This window comes from Arachis stenosperma, chromosome 3 (genome assembly GCF_014773155.1).
Source record: "Arachis stenosperma cultivar V10309 chromosome 3, arast.V10309.gnm1.PFL2, whole genome shotgun sequence".
NCBI lineage: Eukaryota > Viridiplantae > Streptophyta > Magnoliopsida > Fabales > Fabaceae > Arachis > Arachis stenosperma.
In genome coordinates, this window is record NC_080379.1 from 67,282,507 (window position 1) to 67,306,438 (window position 23,932).

Here is a 23,932-nt window from a genome sequence, read left to right on the forward strand (position 1 = left end):
GTAGAATTAGTTTATTTTCTTGTTTTTATTGTTTTATTGAGTTTAGTTAGTAATATAGTATGTTGAATAAGGTTCTAGGGTGTTTTGGTAGCTGTTTGGAGGTTTGGAATGCTTGGATTGGTGTAAAAACATAGAAAAATTTTGAAAAACAGAGCACCATCCACGCGTACGCGCACTGTACGCGTACGCGTACATCAAGCGTTTTGGACCATCCACGCGAGCGCGCCATGCGTGCGTAAGCGTGGATTGAGAAGTTCCACCTTCCATACATTGACCCGAGAGTTGTGCCTGCGCCGCGCCAACATTGTGCCTTTGGCACAAACCTACTTGCGCGCACGCGCACATGACTCGTACGCGCCACTCTCGAAATTAGCCATCGACACGCGCGCGCCATGCGTGCGTATGCGTGGATGCCCTTTCTTCCATCCACCTCTTTTCTTCTCCTCTTTCCATTTCTTTCTTTATCTTTTCTTTTTCCCTCCTCCTACCCTTCCTTCAACACTTCCAAACACCATTGATAACCATCTATTTTAGTTAGTTAATTAGTTATTAGTTAGTTTGTTGGTTAATTAGTTAGTTAGTTAGTTGCTTAGTTAGTTTTAGTTAGTTTTCATTTCATTTTCTCTTTCTCATTGTAAGTGTTGGATTGCTATTCTTGTTTACCATTAATTGCTGTTGAGTATTAAAAATGGATGTTTTCTTAACATCACTATGTTTATAATCTTTGTTGGATTCTATGATTGAGGTTATATTTTGCTACTTGGTTTTGAGTTCTTCACGCCTACCTTTTGACAAATACCAAGTGATGAGAATTGCCTTCGAGCTTATAACTCTTTTGAATTGCCTGTTGTAGCTAGCCATCATGTGATTTGAATCCTTTTCCTCGATTAGGCAACCTCTTGGTGGATGATGTTATGCATTTACCTTAATGCATTGTATTTCATGATTATATCCATCCATATGTTTGACATGAATGCTTTCATGCTTCTTTAATGCTTGTTTTACCTTACAATTTTACTTAGAGCATCTCAAGTACACTAGGATAAGTGAAGTGCATGCTTCTTTTGTGACATCACTTTTTATGCTAATGTGTGTTCTAAACCGCGCAATTTAGAATTCACACACCTATTTGTCATTAATGTCACACTAATTCACTCACTCAATTCTAGTGGTTAGTACCTCATTCCAACAATGTATGCTTCCTTGCTTATATATCTTCTCATCTTATGGTGTTATATTTCTGTTTTTCATGATAATGCACCACAAGCAAACATGGAAGCAAGACTAAGAACACGCAGCAATCCGGAGATTCGCCGTACCCCCTTGCTCATCTTTGAGTGCACCGAGGACGGTGTAAACTTTTAAGTGTGGGGAGGTCGTCCGACCGGTCGGCGATTTTGGGTGACAAATTTCTAATCCTAACACTTGTGCATTTCATTCTAGGATTTTAGGATTTTTACTTGCATTTTTTTTATTTTTGCATATATATATACACAATAAGCTTAGTCAAAATAATGAAATTTTTCAAGAATTCTATCTATAGGGCATCTCAATTGATTTGAGTGAAAACTTTTCATAAAACTTGCTTGAATTATATATATTGTGGAACATGAATTTTTGAGCTAAGAACACAAGCAAGTGAGATTTGAGCCTAATGATGTGGTTACATCTTATAACCACTTATTTTCCTTCTTGTGTGCATTATTCTCTTTCTATGATTGTAATCTTTCCTTTGTTTGATTCTTTATGTCCATTATTTTATGTATTCATGCATTTATATGATTGAGGCCATCATTTCACTAGCTCACTTATCCAAATAGCCCTACCTTTCATCTTTCATTGTTAGCCAATTTGAGCCTACACTTAACCCACTTGTTCTTATTTTAGCACATTACAAGCCTTTAAGTGAAAAACAATAATTGTTCCTTATTTGGATCTTTGATTAGCTTAGGCTAGTGTGTGTGAGTATCATTCAAATGTGGGAATCTTGGGACATTGGGTAAATAGAAGGGTAGTTTTATATCTTTATTGAAAATATTGGGTACATGCTCATGTATTGATCAAATGTATAAACCTTATGCATTGACGTTCTTGTATATAGAAAAAAAATGAAAAGAAAACAAAAGAAAAAGGAAAGAAAAATAATATGGAAAAGAAAAAAAAAATAGAAAAAAAGAGAAAAAAAGAGAAAGAAATAAAAAAGGGGACAAAACGCCCCAAAGTGAAGCTCAATAAAAGGGAATCAATGCATAAGTGTTACGAATCAAGAAAAGAAAATGCATGAGTATATGAAAAAGTGAGTAGAATGGGTAGTTAGGCTAGAACTTAAATTGCATAGGTTGTCATAGGTTAGGTGGGAAGTCTAGGTTAATCAAAGATTCAAATATCAAGTCCACTTAACCAAATATGCATCCTACCTTGACCCTAGCCCCATTACAACCAAAGAAAAGACCTCATGATAGATGTATGCGTGCATGAGATATATGTCAATTGTTAGAAGAAAAACAAATCTTAGAAAGCATGATTAGGAGAGAATTGAGTGAATCAACCCTAAACACTTGAGCGAATAGAGTGCAAACACAACCGGTGAGGGTTTGATGCTCAATTACATGTTTTCACCTATGATCATGATTTTCATGCAAGTTTGTAAAAATATTTAATAACTCAATTCAATTGTGGATTAGACTTGCTAGTCCTTATCCCTTGTGCATATATGCTTCTTGGGAATTGATTTATTTTGACCAAGCAATTGCATTCATTTAGATAGTTGCATATAGGTAGATTGCATTTAGTTAGTTTCCATTTGAATAAACGCCATACCCTTACTTCATTCTTGGTTTAAGCATGAGGACATGCTTGGTTTAAGTGTGGGGAGGTTGATAAACCCCGTTTTGACGGTTTATCTTGTATTGATTTTAAGAGATTTTATGACCTTTTACCCACATTTATCCATTGAAATAGCATGGTTTTATAACTTCTCCTTTAATTGTGCTTAAGAATGAAAACATGCTTTTTAGGTCTTAAAATAGCTAAATCTAATTCTCCTTGATTCCATTAGATGCCTTGATATGTTTGTTAAGTGACTTAAGGTTTAGGAGGCAAAGATTGGACCAAGGGAATGAAGGAAAAGTATGTAGAAATGGAGAACTCATGGAGAATTAAAGGAAACGCAAAAGCTGTCAAGCCGACCTCTTCGCACTTAATCGACCATAACTTGAGCTACAGAGATCCAAATGATGCGGTTCCAGTTGGGTTAGAAAGCTAACATCTGGGGCTTCGAAACGATATAAGATTTGCCATAGTTGCTACACGTATGGTGGCGCGCACGTGCATAGTACGCGCGCGCGCCGTTGCTGCCACCTGGTTCACTTAAAGCAAAACGTGGCCAGCGATTTTAGAAGCCTTGTAGGCACAATCTAACTCATTTCTGATGCTATTTAAGCCAAGGATTGAAGAGGAATCAACTAACTTTTAACCATTAGTTTAGTTTAGTAGTTAGACTTAGTTTCTAGAGAGAGAAGCTCTCACTTCTCTCTAGGATTAGGATTAGGATTAGGTTTAGTTCTTAGATCTAGATTTTAATTCATTTTCTTCTACTTCTACCTTTCAATTCTTTGTTGTTACATTCATCTTCCTCTATTCTTTTGTTGTAATTTCCTTTATGTTGTTCTTATACTTTGTTGTAGATCTACTTTTGTTCCTCCTATTCTCTTTCAATTCAATTAGAGGTAATTCATAATAATTGTGTTCATTTGATTTGTTGTTGTTTAGTTCCTTGCAATTGAGTAGTGTAGATTTACTTTTCTTGCAATTTTACTATGCTTTCCTTTTATGCCTTCCAAGTGTTTGATGAAATGCTTGGTTGGATTTTAGAGTAGAATTTTATACTCTTAGCTTGGAAAGGTAACTTAGGACCTCTTGAGTTACTAATATCCAAGTAATTGATGATTGGGATCCATTGACTCTAGTTCTCACTAATTGAATTAGTGGAGAGTTAGGACTTATGGACTAGGATTGATATAGCTCATTTGACTTTCCTTTACTACTAGTTAGAGGATGATTTAATGAGATTAATCCTTGCCAATTCTCATATTGTGGTTAGTGATTAGGATAGAGATCCTTGACCACCAATCCTTGCCAAGACCTTTTTAGGCCTTAGTTTACTTTCTTGTCATTTATCTTTCATGCTTCTTATCAAAACCCCAAAATAACTCACAACCAATAACAAGACACTTTATTGTAATTCCTAGGGAGAACGACCCGAGGTTTGAATACTTCGGTTTATAAATTTTAGAGGTTTGTTTTAGTGACAAACAACTTTTTGTATGAAAGGATTAGTGATTGGTTTAGAAACTATACTTGCAACGAGAATTAATTTGTAAATTCTAAACCGTCAAAAATCCAATCATCAGAGTCATGAAAATCAAAATTTGAAGAGAAGAAATAAAGAAATTCTCTTTACCAATCTTGAAAATTTTGAGGTGAAAAATGAAAAAGAAGATGAGAGTTGTCCTAGCTACTTAGTTTCTTGAGAAGTGGTGATGTGCTTTTAAGAATGAAGAATGAAATGGTATGGGTGTTTGAATGTTATGCTTTATTTTTCTTTCTTCAAGGTTCGATTCTTTTCTCTCTCTTCTTTCTCTTTCTTTTCTTTTTCACTTGGCTAACTTAGTGTTATTAGTAGTAGAAAGTTAAAACAAATTAGTAAAAGAAGTAGGTTTTCAAACATTGGAAAGAAAAGGAGAGAAAATGTTAGAATTTATTTTTTTTCATTTTTCTTTTCTAAATCTTATTTCACTTCTCTTCCTTGGTAATCAGGATAATTAATTTCAACATGTGATAGTTTAAAGAGAAGGAGAATTTAGAAAGGGCCAAAGTTGAGAGAAGAGATTTTGATAAGTTTTGAGTGTCATATAAGGCCACTTGAATGACTGAATCATGCTTTTATCCAAGTTAATTCACCACATGAAGAATTAACTTGGGGTGGTTAATGAATAAGAAAAGGAAAATGTATATATGAGTGATAAAATATGTGGTTGAGATTAATTTTTGGAGAACAATTATCAAAAGTGGTAATTAGTTGATCACTTATTTTTATTGTATCAGATAAAGCAGATAATTATACTGGTGTTCCGAGGATTACTTGAAATGGTGATTTGGGCCTGAATGCGAGGTCCAGACTCCTTATAAGACAGCGTCCGACTCACGCTGGTACAGAGGTGCCGCTGTCCAGGTTCCTCGTAAGGAGGTGGGGGTGATACTTGCAAGAGACTCTGATGCTTAAGTTAGCAAGGGCTTTAAGTAGGTCTTTAGTAGATTTAGACTTAAATATACCTAAAGAGTGTTAATGTATTTATAGCAGATTGGATAACCACCTTTTGGAGTAGTTCCACCTTTATTGATGGATAATCGTTCCCTTTATCTTGGAAATTCATTGAGATCTCCCTTATAGATAGAGTAGAGAGATAATGGGAGATATTTTAGGATTCGGTTTCTTATTCAAATGAGCAGAGCTAATCCCTTATCGTCGTACCTGACCTCTTATGAGGTCGGGTAAGTAGAAAGGGGCCACAACCCTCACATCTAAACATAGGATGGAGACTGCCACAACCCCTACACCGACGCCGCTACCTCGACAAGCGGGATTCACCACCGTCCTTGTTCGAGGCGCATAGCGACTTACCAAAACAATGTATCATCATAATTCATCCCAGGGATATAGTGTCCTGCACACTATTCTTCTTGGGGTATAGTGTCCGGCTCACTATCGATATCCAATAAGTTCACCAATCCTTTCTAAGTTCCAAGCTCATCATAACCATCATCAATATTTAATTTCTCAAAATCTCCTCAAAGAATCACAACTCAACATTCACTAATTTCATCCACAAACCTTCCAAAACCAAAGTAACTGGCTCTAAACTCATAACTAAAATTATTCATTTAAGTATACTCAATGCACTCTCCCTTAATCCAAAGCCTAAACACTAGCTAAGGGGTCTTAAACGAGTACTATAGAAGTTTATAAGATTGCCAGAAATGTAAAACAGTTAAAAACAGGGCTTGTGCATATGCACGCACCAAACGACTTTCCCAACCTATGTGTACGTATCATGTTGTGCGTACACACAACTTGCAAATTTTTTAGTGTGTGTGTATGCACGAGTTCGGTCTGGTTCTCGCAACCTTGCTCTGTATAATGGAAGAATACAAATAGAAAGAGTCAAGACCGAGGATGAAGAAAGCATTAATGATGAATAAGTGATTTGGGTATGATGAACTCTCTTTTCTGGTGGTTAGTTGTTTCTTTTTCCTTTTGTTTTCTCTTTCTGTTCTTTTTTCCTTTTATTTGTATAGTGCTTAAACTTGTATGTTTGTTCCTCTGGTGATCGGTTTGTATGGAGAATATCTTGATGGAAAAATTAAATAATAAAAAAAGAGTTCAAAACAAAACTAGTGGTTCTAAAAAAAATGTGGTTACATTTAATGAACCTAAGATATTTGAATCTTGTGAAAACGGAAAGAGAACCTCCAAAAACAAAGTATTTGAAGAAGTACTATGAGAATTCAATGATAAATTCCTTGAAGTAGTTAAATAAAATTTGGAAAGATAATAAAATTCTAAAGTTATAAGGCTTTGAGCACTAATAACTAGAGTCTAGTTATGTGCCTATGATGTTTGTGTTTCAAGGAGAGACTTGGGCAAATAAATTCGAGTGGTATTTTATCACTTGGTAACTTGGGCCAACTGATTTGGGATTATCGATTGGAAGCCCGTATTAAGTGTTGCCTTGAGACAAAGCATTTAAAGTACAAAGAGGCTTTGGGCATCGATGTCTAGATCAGCAGTTTCCTAATTATGTGCTTGTAATGTGATTGTATCAAGGAGATGGCTTTGGTAATTAGATCCGAGGGGTGCTTTATCACCCGGTAACTTAGGCCAATTGGTCTGGGATTATCGATTAAAATCCCATTAAGAACTGCCTTGTGACAAAATACTTAGAGTCAAATGTCTTAATTATCTTTCCCTAAATAAGTTGTGAAGTAAACTACCTTCAAGTCATACAAGTCCAAGAGAATTCTCATAACACAATTCAGATATAAGTTTTTGAAAATTCTAAAATGCTAATTATGCAAAATTCATTAAAGATAAGAGAAGCTCAAATGTAATCACAAATATTTTCATAAATCTCACTTCTATTTTTGAACTTGAAATGACAAACTCTTATTCTTTTCACTAAGATAAACTCTGTTTACAATTCTTTTTTTGCTTAAGGACAAGCAAAGTTTTAAGTTTGGTATTATGATGTCTAGGCATCTTTAATAGTTTTTAGGTTTTATTTTCAATATGTTTCTTAAATCTTTTTCAATATCTTTTTCAACGTTTTTCAAAACTAATCAAGTATTTTGGAGTTGTTTTAGTATTATTGTATTTTCAGAAGTTTTTGTTCTCAAAATAATCAAGAACTAATGAGTTTTTAGCAAGAATTCACAAATACAGTTCAAAGGAGATCCAACGAGGACCCAAAATATCAAAACTGGGTGCCCAAAACTTGCCCAGGCTTAATTTCAATATGCAATCATGAAAAGCCTTAATCTCATCTGAAGATTCAATATTCAAGAGATTAGTTAGCATCAATTCCTTCTAAAAAGATAAAGATTTGGTTATTAGGATTTAATTCCATATTAGATTTGAAATGTTATTAAAATTTAATTTGAATTTAAGTAGGTAGTTATCTTATCATTCCTAAAGATAAGATTAGAGTTAGCTTTTGAATTTGAATTTTAGATAGAACTTAGGATATAAATAAGTGAACAAGGTTCACAAGAAAGAGACATTCAGAGGATCTAGAATCACCATACATTCATATCTCTCTTCTCTTTAGTTTTCTTCATTATCAGGAGTCACTAAATCTCCATTGTTAAAGGTTAGAAGCTCTGTTTTGTTTATGGATTTATAATGTGAGTGTTTTCTTCATTTTAATTCATGTTTTTCTACTTTTCAAGATTGAGTTTCGTTCTTCATTATTAATGATTAGAAGTATTGAAAAATATTCTAATTCTGTCTTGAATTATGCTATTATTTCAGAAAAATTAATTTCGGAATTAGCTTGAAACTCATCTCATAATCTTCAATTTTTTAGAACTAGTGTTGAATACGTGACATATAATTCAACTAGAAATGGTTTTTGAATTTGTATGGCTTAAAATTGAAATCGTTCTTCACCTCTTAATTAATTGACCGAGAAAGTGGTGAATAATTGGGTTAAGAGAAATTAAATTACCAAGGAATTAAAATTTGATTATAAATAATTTGCTGTGAAATGATTTTTATACGAGTCAAAGTAAGAAAACACAAGTACTATTTTTTTTAAGAGTCAAATATCTCTGAAGCCAAAACTTTCTCAATTATTGTTATTTCTTAATTCTCTAAACCTTCTCCTAATTTTTCTCTTATCTGTTCTTTTATTTCTTCAAGATCCATAATTCTCTAACCAAGGTTTGATTGATCTAATTAGAGATTTAATTAGACGTTGTTTGCCTTAATCCATTAATCCTCGTGAAAACGACATCCATTCACCGTGGTATTACTTGAACGATTTGGTACACTTGTCAGTATCCGAACACATTAATTTTTTGCTATCACTCATCATCATTAACATCACACTCTTATATTCTTCAATCACCACTATCATCCATTTTTGTCGATGCGATCCCAGTTTTATCCTACACTTTTTTTTGGTAGTTTTTGAGGTTTCGACAATTTGTTCACTTAAACTAATTTTTTATAGGCATGAAGTCAATTCCATTTTTTTGGTAGATTTATTAATATTCTAAACTTTTATAAGTACTATACAAAATAAATATGTAAAAGACAAATATGTAACCCAAATTGGGTTAGACAATGCGGTAATTTTTAAATTTTTTATTTCAATTTACGATGTGGTTAAATTTTGATGTAGTGTCACTTAGTTTCAATAAGAAAAAATAAAATTCTTTTAAAGATTTTTTTAATCATCCAAACAAATTAAATAATTTTTTATTTTTTTATTTACTTTTCATTCAAGTTAATGTTCATCTTGATTTCTAAAATTTGTCACTTAAATCAATAAAATTAAATCAAAGTCCTAATCCATTTTTTTCAATGATTACTCGTGTAACTAAAATGAAATTTAAAAAACAAAAAAGTAATGAGGCACTTGATTTATCAGAAATGTTTGATAATCAAATAATAATTAAGTCCAATAAAACACTTTTAATCATAATTTTTTTCTCGTTTTTATTAATGCACTTTAAGTTGAGTTTCTAAAATTCTTTATATTTTTCTTTTTCTTTTAGATTTTCTCCTCGTATGTTTTTTTTTCTTTTTTTTTGTTTTCTGTGTTTTTTAAATTTTATGAAAAAGACAGAATAATAGAGAAGTGAAACAAAAAAATGTAGAAGAAATTTTTTTTATTTTACCGACTTAACTATTATGTGTTTAGCACATAAATTTTTGTGTTTTCTGCTACTAAATTTTCGGTATTTTCATTTTTTTTTCAATTTTAAGAACAAAAATTATTATAATGAACGTTTTAAAAATCACAAAAGTTTTTGAAAAAAATATGGAGAAATTTATATATGAAAACACATAATTTTGTGTTATTTATTTTTTTTTCTTCTTTTTAACAATAAACAGAAAATTTTATTGTACTATAAATACAGAAATTTTAGAAGAAAAATATAGAAAGAAAATACAAAAGTTTGGATTTCTATATTTACTAAAACATAAATCTGGATTTAGTTTAAGTAGGACATATTTCAGTTTGAGTTCTTTTTTATACAAATTTGTTGTGTTTGTATAGAAAAAATCTCTATGTTATATACTTAAGAATTTTTATTTTTAGGTTAATTATTCTGTAAGTTTCTATATCGAATTTTTAATTAGGTTTCCATAGTTTTTTTCTTTTCAATTGGGTCTCTATACAGTATTTTTTTTTCAATTTAGTTACTGTTAACATTAAACGTCAAAAAAAAAAATGTTAGTGAATTGTGAAATTACTTGTATACCCTTAGGGACCTAATTGAAAAGAAGAAAAGTATAAGGACCTAATTGAAAATTAAGTGAAACTATAAATATTTAATGAAAGATATTCCTATATCCCCTATTCAATGACTTTACGACATGAAAGATATTCCTATAATCCCTTTTATTTTGTTACCATCATTTTTTTTCTTATTTATATACAAATTGTACCAGATACCTTCTCTTTTCTTTTTTAACTTCCAAAATACCTTAAGAACATACAAAAAAAAGGAATGGCTAAAATGAAACAAAAATAATAGTAATAAGTATATATAAAATTCACTTTCCATCATTCAAGTACCCATTATGACCATGTAACATTTTATATTTGTGTGGATTCATAAAATATAGTTTGTATCTTTATCATATCATGGTACACCATAGATAACCACAAGGCTATGTAATTTGTGTTATAAAATTTGAAATCTAAAAATGAAAACCATAGAAAACATAGTTTCAATGTAATACAGTTAATCTGAAAATCATGTTGCAATCTCCCACTCTCTAAACCAGCATAGGAAAAACAATAACATTGATAACGGCCAATTTTCGAGCCGAGAAGAATTATGAAATAGCATACTTGAGTTCATCAAGTGTCCCAACAAGATAGCTCTTTCCACCAAAATCAGCTCATGTGTTGCAGCCTCCCACTCTCTTTAGAAGTTCTCCGATCACCACCATATACACCTCCATTGTTGAAAACAATCACTATCACAGGTAACTAGTATCGAACCAATGTCTGGATTAAAAAAAAGAAAAAAAAAAGATTAATCATCACACAATTGCAAGAGCAATTTATTGCATATGAAAGCAAATATATGCAACCATATATGATCATATCAACATAATGACAGAACTTCCATATGACATATGATAACAAAAATCATTGATAGAGTAATATCTAAAATTGTTTACAAAAATTAATTTCTATATAATTCCTCAAACAAGAGAATCAATTTGAATGAAAAAAATCCAACAACAAGTATATTGAACGCATGAATTTTCCCTATGTTTAGGCTAGAACAAGCAATACATATTTTCTCAAGTATCAACAAAAGGCAAGATATATAAGGCAACAGTCCAGAATTTTCTATACACATTCTTGGATTAAACCATGCCAAATAGTATCAACAGTCACTAATTCGTTTATAATTTAGTTTCCAGAAGAAGAGACTCTTACAAATAATCCCGACAAATTCAAGACAATAAAAAAGAAAAAGAAAATCCAATTTCATAATCCACATCATCACAACAACAACAATCAACAATAAACAAAATTCATAATCAACAAAATCATTTCATACGTCAATTCATCAATTAACAAAACCCCTGCTAGAATATCCAGGGTCATCTCAATTTTTGGCTTATCTTGCTCACTTTGATCTAGTTTTATAGAACGCTCATTAAGGGAACTCTTGATTTTTTTTCCTTCTTTTTCTTTTTTGAATTTTTAACATCCCTAACATTTCTCTTTTTGTCCGACAGATCTGCTTCCCTGATTCATTGAAACAAAAATCATGAATAAATTAAAAAACTTAAAAAACATTAAAGCAAAGAAAACAAAGCATGCATACAAACTATAATTTAGAATTAGTGATATCACATGTGCATCTGACTATCTTAAAGAACATTGTTAGTTTCCAAAGCTGTTTGAATAATACTATCGTCATCACCATCACCATCATCATCTGACTCTACCAAATGATACTTCTTCTTAAGCCATCCATGTTTGCTTTTCTTACCTTTTGGTTTGATATCATCAGAAGCATAAACAATGTAACTATCTATCATTTGTGAATATCAAAAGACATTGGAAAAATTGTAAAGGTAATGAAAGACAAAAGGGTATTGTTTTGACTTTGTTTATATTTAAAAGTTTTTCGATTTAGTGCTTGTTTGGGCGCCATTATCTTAATAAAAAAGATATTTTCTTAATAAAAAAACATCTTTTTTATTTTTTAGGATGTTTGGCAAATTTCTATCAGTAAAAGTAAAAGCACTAGAAAAATAAAAAAACATGTTTTTTGAGAAGCTGCAATTTACATCTTTTTTTAAAAGATATTTTTTCCTTAAAAAATATTTTTCAAGTAATAAATAAACAAAAAATACTTTTATATTGTTATACCCAAATATAATTGATAGATAAAAAATCTTTTTACATGAAATATCCAAACATAAAATTACTTTTACTTTTTCAAAAGAACTTTCAAAAAAAGATAACTCAAAAAAATATCTTTTCTTAGAAGTTCACCCAAACAAGCCCTTTTACTACTAGAAATTTGCCAAACATCCTAAAGATATTTTTTATTGAAAAATATCTTTTTTTTTTTATCAAGATAATAGCACCCAAACAAGCACAAAAAGTACTTTTGTTTTGTTATACCCAAATATAATTGATAGATAAAAAGATCTTTTTGCATGAGATATCCAAACATAAAATTACTTTTACTTTTTCATAAGATCTTTTAAAAAAAAAAGATAACTCTGTAGAACCTATGCACAATTACTCAAGAGGGGGGTGAATTGAGTATTGCAACAACAATGAATCTCTTTGCGAAAGTTAAAGACAATATACAAAAGTGTTATTGTACTAGTATTTTTCCAAGAGCTTAACTCAATTGCTAAGCATTTATAAGGAGCTTTTACTTTCCAATAGACACCAACTCAAATAAATTGATCAAGCTTTTCACCAATCGGACTTAAGCTATTCCTTAAGTACTTACGAAGCTACTTTTCGATCACAATTTATTTGCTCAAAGGTAAAAGACAATAATATTGAAGAGATGAGTTTGGAGAGATGCAAACGCTATTTAGAGTGGTTCGGCACAATCCTTGTCCTACGTCCACTTTCTTTCTCAATCGCTATTGAGAAGTTCCACTATTGCCAAGCTTCAAGGTGCTCGCGCAAAACCTTTTACAATCCGAGTCCTTAGTTTCTAACACCTCACGGTATATGATCACCACTCGTATACTAACCCACTCCACTTAGAGATACCTTCTCTAAGATTTGCCTTGAGTACTTAGTATACCTCTTTGGTATCCTCACCGACTATAGTGTTTATAACTCTTGACTCAACCTTGGAGATCACACTCCAATTTACAAAGTGTACAAGAAAACAATTCTCAAAGAATTGTTGAGACGAAATGAGTACTCTCTAGAAGAGTGTATGATTACAAGTTTAGCACTATTGAACCAATTGATATTGCTCTCTCAAATTGTGTATTATAACACCTTAAAAAATGTGTAGAATGAAAGAATATGAACAAGATAGTTTGCAAATACTCAAGTATGTGAAATAAGGCTTCAATCCATCTATTTATAGACTCCCCAAACCTTAGAAACATTGGGGAGTTAATGGGATGGAGCCTTTTTGTCAAAACTAGCCGTTTTTTATGTTTTTGAATCATTTGCATCGATGCATAACACTTTGCATCGATGCAAATGTGTCTTTGAAGCTGAAATTTGAATTTTCAGCTAGGTTGCATCGATGCAAACATCTTTGCATCGATGCAACAAGTCGTCGCATGCTTTGCATCGATGCAAGATGAGTGTGCATCGATGCAAACCTTAAAGAATGGCTTAAAATCACTTCAAAATACTTAGGATTGATCTCAAACTTGTTGGAGTCAATTCCTATGCTTTTGTACCTTTGAAAACAACTTTTAAACCATTTGGCTAGCATCGAATTGCAAGACGTGCATCAAAACATTTTATGAGTGTGTGTTGAGAGATTTAGCAATTGGTTCTTAACAAGAAGTTACCTAAGTCCTAAGACACTATACTTGTCTTCAAATGTTATGGACTTGAGTTTCTTGTTGTTGTTGTGTTGCTTTCAACTCTTCATTCCTCAACGTTGAATGTTGGTTGATCTTTCAACATGCTTGTTCATTCAAGTTGTTTGTTGGTTTGTCTTTCATGTCGTTTGTTGGTTTGTCATTCATCAAAACCTACGAATACAAACTTCGTATACAAGCAACATGATTTACAATTTCCCCCTTTTTGATAATGACAAACCAATTTTGAGGATATGCATTTATAAATGATTTTGAAAGCAACAATAATGCACTTTGTTTTATAGAAAGCTTTGGAGAAGACTTCACAAAAAAAATTTTGCAGGAGTTCCCCCTAAATATGTGCATTTGTTCCCTTAAAGGGCGTTTATCAAAGAAAACGATTTAGATATCAAAGTTTTTGCTTAGCGGAAGTCTTTTTGAAATCATTGTTTCGCAAACTTATTGCTTCTTTTCAAATCCTCAAACTTCTTCTTTTTCAAAAGTTCAAAACTTCAAATATCCTCAAACTTTTCTTCCCCCTTTTGACATTATCAAAAAGAAAGGAGTTTGAAATGTGTCATAGAAGCATGCATAAAACAATGAATTTTTTAAGTTCAATTTCTCTATTAATCTCAAGGATGAGATATTCCCCCTTTCAAAAAGAATTTGATTTCCTCTTTTTATATATAACAAGCATGCATAATTCCTCCTAAAGAAGTGAAATATATCAAGGCATGCACATTAACTTAAAATAGGGGTACCAAGCCTATTTTGAGTTATTCACCAAATAAGCATACAAGCATTAATCATTAAACAAAATTATGAAGGAAATATCAAAGTATTTAAACCATAATAGAAATCCTTAGCTTACTAGGAGTTAGTTTAACAATTCATATAATCAAATAAACATAAAGCAATAAAAAGTGACTTGATGAAGAGGAGACAATCAATCTTGGTCTTCATCATCATCATTATCCTCTTCATACGGTAGGTGGATGCCGAAATGCTCATATAAGTCATCAATACGACGATCCAAGCGACCCGTGCGATGATCTACACGAGACACACGACGATTAAGTGCTTCAAGTTGCCTACCATGCTCTACTTCAATCCTTTGGATGTTTTTGTTGATGGATTGTAATTCTCTCATTACATCAACCAAGGAGGGTGGTTCTTGAGCTTGAGGTGCTTGTGGAGGAGCTTGCTCTTGAGGACCTTGTTCATCAACATTTCTTCTTCCCATTTTGTTGAGAATATGAGTGTTGATACAAGATTGAGGTGGTACTTCCTTGACAATCTCATTTGATACATCAATACCAACATAATCAAAGACTTTAGACCATAGGCAAAGGAATCCTAATCCACCATTCCTATCCTTCATCTTGAGCCTAATCATATGTTGTACTATAAAGTATGGCCAATTAATCTTAATCCCATTCATCATAGCCCACATGAGAATCAAATCTTCATCATTTACATTCGCATGCCCGGATATTCTAGGTTGCAATACATAGGTGACTAGATATAACAAAGTTCTATGTTCCGCACTCATTGAATTGCAACTAATTTTGGAGTGAGCTCCTTGTACAAGGTTGAACAAATGCATGGCATTGTCCTTTGAATAACCCCATTCATCAATTGGGGTTTTACTACCTTGAAACAAGTCACCTTGATTTGGCAACTCCCAAATGGTGGCTAACTCATCACCATCTAGCCTATAATCCTTTCTTCCTATCTTGAAGAATAATGTGAAATTTGATTCATCTTCCTCATCAATCTCAATCATGAGTGTACTATAGGCTATGGCAACTAAATCCAGATAATATTTACTCTTAATTTGAACAAAATCCATGAGGCCTTGATGAACTAGAATAGCCTTAAGAGTATCAAACTTATGAATGACAAGAAGGGTCGGATCCAAATACCTCGGAGGAATTTCCTTTCTTCCGGCGAGCCTTGCCTCATAGAATTGAAGATCTTCATTAGAAGCAAAGTACCTTGCCAAAGGATGATCATTTGGAGGTGGAACCACACTTGAAGAGCCTTTTGACTTCTTGATGGTTCTCTTGATTCTAGGCATTGTGGATGATTTTGTTTTATGGGTTTTGTAGAGGAGAATGTGGGGACTTCAAATATGTAATTTATTTGTAGTGGGTATCTAAGTTTTGTGAGTTGTATGAAGCTATATGTGAGCTTGTTTTGGAGGTTATGGAGGTTTGAATGTGGGGATATGAGTTGTGAGGTTGAAGATGATGAAAAAGTGGGGGTTTTGTTGCTCAAAAATGCCAAATTCACGTGTTTTTGTGCAATTTGGTCGTGTTTGCATCGATGCAATAGGCTTTGCATCGATGCACATAGCACGTTGTGTGCTTTGCATCGATGCAAAGCTTGGTTGCATCGATGCAACATGCATCATTTTGCCCAAAATGACCAAATTTTCATCCTTTGGTGGTTCTTTCTTCAATCCTTTGAGTTCCATCATGTATATACTCACTTAAACCATTATAAACTTCAATTTGTTGATCCTCCATTGTTTATAATCTTCAAATTCTTCAATCTACCTCAAGATTAATCACTCATTCATCAACTCATAAACCTACAAAACAGTGGCTAATTGGATATCTCCAATGCTTAAGTTAGTAAGAGATACAAAAATAGCAATATAAATACAATGAATTCAAACAAATCATATTAGATTAGAATCCAAGATACCAAGTTCATTTCGGATGTTAAAAAAACTTTCTTTACATAAAGGTTTAGTGAAGATGTCCGCTAGTTGTTTACTAGTTTCGACAAATTCAATAACCACATCACCCTTTTCAACATGGTCTCTTATGAAGTGATGTCTAATATCAATATGCTTGGTTCTTGAATGTTGAACCGGATTCTTGGTTAAATTTATTGCACTAGTATTATCACATTTGATAGGAATGTGATCAAGCATGAGTCCATAGTCCACAAGTTGTTGTTTCATCCATAAAATTTGGGCGCAACAACTACCGGCGGCTACATACTCGGCTTCGGCGGTAGACAAGGCTACATGGTGCACGAAATTGTGATCATACAACTCAAATAATCCCTAGTAATGGCTCCAAAGACTTGGTGCTCAATACCATGGCATAAACACAACTTCGCACAACTAACCAGCAAGTGCACTGGGTCGTCCAAGTAATAAACCTTACGCGAGTAAGGGTCGATCCCACGGAGATTGTTGGTATGAAGCAAGCTATGGTCACCTTGTAAATCTTAGTCAGGCAGACTCAAATGGGCATAGATGATGAATAAAACATAAAGATAAAGATAGAGATACTTATGTATATCATTGGTGAGAGCTTCAGATAAGCGTATGAAGATGCTTTCCCTTCCGTCTCTCTGCTTTCCTACTGTCTTCATCCAATCCTTCTTACTCCTTTCCATGGCAAGATTATGCAAGGGTTTCACCGTTTTCAGTGGCTACCTCCCATCCTCTCAGTGGAAATGTTCAACGCACCCTGTCACGGCACGGCTATCCATCTGTCGGTTCTCGATCAGGCCGGAATAGAATCCAGTGATTCTTTTGCGTCTGTCACTAACGCCCCGCCTGCTAGGAGTTTGAAGCACATCACATTCATTCAATCATTGAATCCTACTCAGAATACCACAGACAAGGTTAGACCTTCCGGATTCTCTTGAATGCCGCCATCAGTTCTTGCCTATACCACGAAGACTCTGATCTCACGGAATGGCTGGCTCGTTTATCAGGCGAGCACTCGGTTGTCAGGCGATCAACCATGCATCGTGTATCAGGAATCCAAGAGATATTCACCCAATCTAAGGTAGAACGGAGGTGGTTATCAGTCACACGTTCATAGGTGAGAATGATGATGAGTGTCACGGATCATCACATTCATCAAGTTGAAGAACAAGTGATATCTTGGACAAAGAACAAGCGGAATTGAATAGAAGAACAATAGTAATTGCATTAATACTCGAGGTACAGCAGAGCTCCACACCTTAATCTATGGTGTGTAGAAACTCCACCGTTGAAAATACATAAGAACAAGGTCTAGGCATGGCCGTGAGGCCAGCCTCCCAATGATCTAAGATAGCATAAGAACAAAGATAGCTACCAAGATATCTAAATACAATAGTAAAAGGTCCTACTTATAGAGAACTAGTAGCCTAAGGTTTACAGAGATGAGTAAATGACATAAAAATCCACTTCCGGGCCCACTTGGTGTGTGCTTGGGCTGAGCAATGAAGCATTTTCGTGTAGAGACTCTTCTTGGAGTTAAACGCCAGCTTTTATGCCAGTTTGGGCGTTTAACTCCCATTTAGGTGCCAGTTCCGGCGTTTAACGCTCGGAAATCTGAAGGTGACTTTGAACGCCGGTTTGGGCCATCAAATCTTGGGCAAAGTATGAACTATCATATATTGCTGGAAAGCCCAGGATGTCTACTTTCCAACGCCGTTGAGAGCGCGCCAATTGGGCTTCTGTAGCTCCAGAAAATCCACTTCGAGTACAGGGAGGTCAGAATCCAACAGCATCTGCAGTCCTTTTCAGTCTCTGAATCAGATTTTTGCTCAGGTCCCTCAATTTCAGCCAGAAAATACCTGAAATCACAGAAAAACACACAAACTCATAGTAAAGTCCAGAAAATTGAATTTTAACTAAAAACTAATAAAAATATACTAAGAACTCAACTAAAACTACTAAAAACATACTAAAAACAATGCCAAAAAGCGTACAAATTATCCGCTCATCACAACACCAAACTTAAATTGTTGCTTGTCCTCAAGCAACTGAAAATCAAATAAGATAAAAAGAAGAGAATATGCAATGAACTCCAAAAACATCTATGAAGATCAGTATTAATTAGATGAGCGGGGCTTTTAGCTTTTTGCCTCTGAATAGTTTTGGCATCTCACTTTATCCTTTGAAATTCAGAATGATTGGCTTCTTTAGGAACTCAGAATCCAGATAGTGTTATTGATTCTCCTAGTTAAGTATGATGATTCTTGAACACAGCTACTTCATGAGTCTTGGCCGTGGCCCAAAGCACTCTGTCTTCCAGTATTACCACCGGATACATACATGCCACAGACACATAATTGGGTGAACCTTTTCAGATTGTGACTCAGCTTTGCTAGAGTCCCCAACTAGAGGTGTCCAGGGTTCTTAAGCACACTCTTTTTGCCTTGGATCACAACTTTATTTCTTTCTTTTTCTTTCTTTTTCTCTTTCTTTTTTCGTTTTTTTTTTCGCCTCTTTTTTTTTTTGTATTCACTGCTTTTTCTTGCTTCAAGAATTATTTTTATGATTTTTCAGATCCTCAGTAACATGTCTCCTTTTTCATCATTCTTTCAAGAGCCAACATTCATCAACCACAAATTCAAAAGACATATGCACTGTTTAAGCATACATTCAGAAGACAAAAGTGTTGCCACCACATCAAAATAATTAAACTGTTATAAAATTCAAAATTCATGCAATTCTTCTCCTTTTCAATTAAGAACATTGTTTGTTTAAGAAAGGTGATGGATTCATAGGACATTCATAACTTTAAGGCATAGACACTAAGACACTAATGATCATAAGACACAAACATGGACAAACATAAAGCATAAATTTTCGAAAAACAAGAAAATAAAGAACAAGGAGATTAAAGAACGGGTCCACCTTAGTGATGGCGGCTTGTTCTTCCTCTTGAAGGTCTTATGGAGTGCTTGAGCTCCTCAATATCTCTTCCTTGTCTTTGTTGCTCCTCTCTCATGATTCTTTGATCTTCTCTAATTTCGTGGAGGAGGATGGAATGTTCTTGGTGCTCCACCCTTAGTTGTCTCATGTTGGAACTCAATTCTCCAAGGGAGGTGTTAATTTGCTCCCAATAGTTTTGTGGAGGAAAGTGCATCCCTTGAGGTATCTCAGGGATCTCATGATGAGAAGGGTCTCTTGTTTGCTCCATCCTTTTCTTAGTGATGGGCTTATCCTCATCAATGGGGATGTCTCCTTCTATGTCCACTCCAACTGAATAACAGAGGTGACAAATAAGATGAGGAAAGGCTAACCTTGCCAAGGTAGAGGACTTGTCCGCCACCTTATAGAGTTCTTGGGCTATAACCTCATGAACTTCTACTTCTTCTCCAATCATGATGCTATGAATCATGATGGCCCGGTCTAGAGTAACTTCGGACCGGTTGCTAGTGGGAATGATTGAGCGTTGGATAAACTCCAACCATCCTCTAGCCACGGGCTTGAGGTCATGCCTTCTCAATTGAACCGGCTTTCCTCTTGAATCTCTCTTCCATTGTGCGCCCTCTTCACATATGACTGTGAGGACTTGGTCCAACCTTTGATCAAAGTTGACCCTTCTAGTGTAAGGATGTTCATCTCCTTGCATCATAGGCAAGTTGAATGCCAACCTTACATTTTCCGGACTAAAATCCAAGTATTTCCCCCAAACCATAGTAAGCCAATTCTTTGGATCAGGGTTCACACTTTGATCATGGTTCTTGGTGATCCATGCATTGGCATAAAACTCTTGAACCATTAAGATTCCGACTTGTTGAATGGGGTTGGTAAGAACTTCCCAACCTCTTCTTCGGATCTCATGTCGAATCTCCGGATATTCACTCTTTTTGAGTGAAAAAGGGACCTCGGGGATCACCTTCTTCAAGGCCACAACTTTATAGAAGTGGTCTTGATGCACCCTTGAGATGAATCTCTCCATCTCCCATGACTCGAAGGTGGAAGCTTTTGCCTTCCCTTTCCTCTTTCTAGAGGTTTCTCCGGCCTTGGATGGCATAAATGGTTATCGAAAAACAAAAAGCAATGCTTTTACCACACCAAACTTAAAAGGTTTGCTCGTCCTCGAGCAAAAGAAGAAAGAAGAGAGTAGAAGAAGAAGAAATGAGGAAGAAGGGAATGGCTTTGTGTTCGGCCAAAGAGGGGGAGAAGTGGTGTTTAGGTTGTGTGAAAATGAAGGGGTGAAGAAGGGTTTATATAGGAGAGGGGGGCTCATGGTTCGGTCATGTATGGGTGGGTTTGGGAGGGAAAGTGGTTTGAATTTGAAGGGTGAGGTAGGTGGGGTTTTATGAAGGATGGATGTGAGTGGTGAAGAGAAAGATGGGATTTGATAGGTGAAGGGTTTTTGGGGAAGAGGTGTTGAGGTGATTGGTGAATGGGTGAAGAAGAGAGAGAGTGGTGGGGTAGGTGGGGATCCTGTGGGGTCCACAGATCTTGAGGTGTCAAGAAAAAGTCATCCCTGCACCAAATGGCATACAAAATCACGTTTTGAGCCAATTCTGGCGTTAAACGCCGAGCTGGTGCCCATTTCTGGCGTTTAACGCCAGGTTCTTGCCCTTTTCTGGCGTTTAACGCCAGTCTGGTGCCCCTTTCTGGCGTTAAACGCCCAGAATGGTGCCAGACTGGGCCTTAAACGCCCACCTGCTAGCCTTACTGGCGTTTAAACGCCAGTAAGTTCTTCCTCCAGGGTGTGCTATTTTTCTTTCTGTTTTTCATTCTGTTTTTGCTTTTTCAATTGATTTTGTGACTTCTTATGATCATCAACCTACAAAAAAACATAAAATAACAAAAGGAAATAGATAAAATATAACATTGGGTTGCCTCCCAACAAGCGCTTCTTTAATGTCAGTAGCTTGACAGAGGGCTCTCATGGAGCCTCACAAATGATCAGAGCAATGTTGGAACCTCCCAACACCAAACTTAGAGTTTGAATGTGGGGGTTCAACACCAAACTTAGAGTTTGGTTGTGGCCTCCCAACACCAAACTTAGAGTTTGACTGTGGGGGCTCTGTTTGACTCTGATTTGAGAGAAGCTCTTCATGCTTCCTCTCCATGGTGACAGAGGGATATCCTTGAGCCTTAAACACAAAGGATTCTTCATTCACTTGAATGATCAGTTCACCTCTATCAACATCAATCACAGCCTTTGCTGTGGCTAGGAAGGGTCTGCCAAGGATGATGGTTTCATCCATGCACTTCCCAGTCTCTAGGACTATGAAATCAGCAGGGATGTAATGGTTTTCAATCTTCACCAAAACATCCTCTACAAGTCCATGAGCTTGTTTTCTTGAGTTGTCTGCCATCTCTAATGAGATTCTTGCAGCTTGCACCTCAAAGATCCCTAGCTTCTCCATTACAGAGAGAGGCATGAGGTTTACACTTGACCCTAAGTCACACAGAGCCTTCTTGAAGGTCATGGTGCCTATGGTACAAGGTATTGAAAACTTCCCAGGATCTTGTCTCTTTTGAGGTAATTTCTGCCTAGACAAGTCATCCAGTTCTTTGGTGAGCAAAGGGGGTTCATCCTCCCAAGTCTCATTTCCAAATAACTTGTCATTTAGCTTCATGATTGCTCCAAGGTATTTGGCAACTTGCTCTTCAGTGACATACTCATCCTCTTCAGAGGAAGAATACTCATCAGAGCTCATGAAGGGCAGAAGTAAGTCCAATGGAATCTCTATGGTCTCATTTTGAGCCTCAGATTCCCATTGTTCCTCATTGGGGAACTCAGTGGAAGTCAGTGCACGCCCACTGAAGTCTTCCTCAGTGGCGTTCACTTCCTCTCCTTCCTCTCCAAATTCGGCCATGTTGATGGCCTTGCACTCTCCTTTTGGATTTTCTTCTGTGTTGCTTGGAAGAGTACTTGGAGGGAGTTCAGTAACTTTCTTGCCCAGCTGTCCCACTTGTGCCTCCAAATTCCTAATGGAGGACCTTGTTTCAGTCATGAAACTTTGAGTGGTCTTGATTAGATCAGCGACCATGGTTGCTAAGTCAGAGGCGTTCTGCTTAGAATTCTCTGTCTGTTGCTGAGAAGATGATGGAAAAGGCTTGCCATTGCTAAACCTGTTTCTTCCACCATTATTGTTGTTGAAACCTTGTTGAGGTCTCTCTTGATTCTTCCATGAGAAATTTGGATGATTTCTCCATGAAGAATTATAGGTGTTTCCATAGGGTTCTCCTAGGTAATTCACCTCTTCCATTGAAGGGTTCTCAGGATCATAAGCTTCTTCTTCAGATGAAGCATCCTTAGTACTGCCAGGTGCATTTTGCATTCCAGACAGACTTTGAGAGATCAAATTGACTTGTTGAGTCAATATTTTATTCTGAGCCAATATGGCATTCAGAGTATCAATCTCAAGAACTCCTTTCTTCTGATTTGTCCCATTGTTCACAGGATTCCTTTCAGAAGTGTACATGAATTGGTTATTTGCAACCATTTCAATTAGCTCTTAAGCCTCTGTAGGCGTCTTCTTCAGATGAAGAGATCCTCCAGCAGAGCTATCCAAAGACATCTTGGATAGTTCAGAGAGACCATCATAGAAAATACCTATGATGCTCCATTCAGAAAGCATATCAGAAGGACACTTTCTGATCAATTGTTTGTATCTTTCCCAAGCTTCATAGAGGGATTCTCCATCCTTCTATCTGAAGGTTTGGACTTCCACTCTAAGCTTACTCAATTTTTGAGGTGGAAAGAACTTGGCCAAGAAGGCATTGACTAGCTTTTCCCATGAGTCCAGGCTTTCTTTAGGTTGTGAGTCCAACCATGTCCTAGCTCTGTCTCTTACAGCAAAAGGGAATAGCATAAGTCTGTAGACCTCAGGGTCAACCCCATTAGTCTTGACAGTGTCACAGATTTGCAAGAATTCAGCTAAGAACTGATGAGGATCTTCCAATGGAAGTCCATGGAACTTGCAATTCTGTTGCATTAGAGAAACTAATTGAGGCTTAAGCTCAAAGTTGTTTGCTCCAATGGCAGGGATAGAGATGCTTCTCCCATAGAAGTCGGGAGTAGGTGCAGTAAAGTCACCCAGCACCTTCCTTGCATTGTTGTTGTTTTCGGCTGCCATGGGTTCTTCTTCCTTGAAGATTTCTGTTAGGTCCTCTACAGAGAGTTGTGCCTTAGCTTCTCTTAGCTTTCGCTTCAAGGTCCTTTCAGGTTCAGGGTCAGCTTCAACAAGAATGCCTTTGTCTCTGCTCCTGCTCATATGAAAGAGAAGAGAACAAGAAAATGTGGAATCCTCTATGTCACAGTATAGAGATTCCTTGAGGTGTCAGAAGAACAGAAAAATAGAAGAAAGAGGTAG

At 35.4% G+C, this 23,932-nt stretch overlaps 1 non-coding gene across 1 annotated transcript; it reads left to right on the forward strand.

Annotated features, from left to right (window-relative positions):
* Positions 1-23,191: 23,191 nt before the first annotated feature.
* Positions 23,192-23,299, forward strand: LOC130971209 (small nucleolar RNA R71). The gene has a single exon (XR_009082441.1). It is a non-coding gene; the product is annotated as a small nucleolar RNA R71 (small nucleolar RNA).
* Positions 23,300-23,932: the final 633 nt, after the last annotated feature.